Genomic DNA, 1334 nt, shown 5'->3' with positions numbered 1-1334 from the left:
ACTGAAAACACAGAGGGCAAAGCTATGAATGAATGGGGTTGGGATCTACTGTAAGGCCAAATGTTCTCCATTTGCTTCAATCAAAACATATCAGAGGAGATTGAATTCACAAGCAGATATGAGAATGTAGCTGTCTTCTATAACAAGATTTAGAAACATCTATAGATTTTTAGAAATCTGCAACAAGATTTGCAAAAATGTAAAACTATGCTGCTCTGCTCATTGCAGTGTTTTGTTTGGAAAAAATAGTTATTTTTTATTGAAATGTTATCTATGTTAACTGAATTTGTTATTGGTAATTCTAAATAAATTAAGAGATTCATATTTTTAAAATTGTTTTTATTTCTAATGTAAATATCAGTAAATATAACACACATAAACAATAGGTTTTGGCAGTCCCCAATTTTTTACATTGTAAAAATGTCCTGAGACCAAAATGTTGGAGACTTCTGGTGCATACTTCTCCTGGCCTCAAGGTAACTCCTCTACCCGGGGTGACATCTGTATTCCAGGTGAACGAGGGAAGGAGTCATACTGGAGCAAGGAGCAATGGCTGTATCAGGAGAGCAAAATTCCCCCCAGAAAACCCCGAGGTTAATTGTTTTACAGAGAACCTCCTTATGCATTTACCCTTAGCTGCAATAGTGTGAGAAAGTGAGAACTTTGAGTTGGGCCTTTGCTGCTCAGAACAAAGTTGGAGTTCTATTGGTGGGATGAATATTGGCTGTTACACATAGGGGCTTTTTGTTTGTTTGTTTTGCTTTGTTTTAATGACTGGCCCTGGTCAGAGTTTCAGGGAAATTCCTACATGAAGTTCTATTGTTTGACTCCTTTATGCAGAATCCCAGAAACTTGCTTAGACATCTCACCTCATTTTCTTCTTGTTAATTCTTGACTTCTAGTTTCCAGGACTTGTTTGTTCTCTGTGGGCTCTGTGTCTCAGCTTTGCCCCCAAAGTACATTGTTATTGGAGCCACACATGGACTTGCAAAACATTGACAGGATTGGCCAGATTGTGAAATGTTCTTTATTCTTCAACAGAGCTGATTTTTATCTTTGTGATTTTGTAACTTCTTACATTAACAAAACTTTTCTCACACTGCTGGGGTCCAACCCCAGCAGGTCCAGGGGTCCCCAAAGGTGTGGACGGAGTCGGCGAAGAAGGAATGACATGGAGACAGCGTTCAGTTGATCAGCAGCCTTGCCAGGATCTCTAGCCACAATCTCCAGCCAAGTACTGTGTCCATGTTCTCTTGCTAGGTTCTCCAGCCAGGTTCTCCAGGTTCTCCAGCCAGGTTCTGTAGCCATGCTCTCACACTAGGTTCTCCAGCCCG

The 1334-nt window shown here is 40.4% G+C and overlaps 1 protein-coding gene across 1 annotated transcript in view; it reads left to right on the top strand.

Moving 5' to 3' along the window:
• Positions 1-400: 400 nt before the first annotated feature.
• Positions 401-1334, top strand: part of MARCH8 (membrane associated ring-CH-type finger 8) — a 47411-nt gene continuing 46477 nt past the window's right edge. Inside the window, exon 1 of the mRNA XM_006761421.2 lies at positions 401-593. The gene's annotated coding sequence lies outside the window, so the exon portion shown is untranslated. The remainder of the gene's footprint in view (positions 594-1334) is intronic.

This window comes from Myotis davidii, unplaced genomic scaffold (genome assembly GCF_000327345.1).
Source record: "Myotis davidii unplaced genomic scaffold, ASM32734v1 scaffold618, whole genome shotgun sequence".
Taxonomy (NCBI): Eukaryota; Metazoa; Chordata; class Mammalia; order Chiroptera; family Vespertilionidae; genus Myotis; species Myotis davidii.
This window is presented reverse-complemented; position numbering and strand designations above follow the sequence as displayed.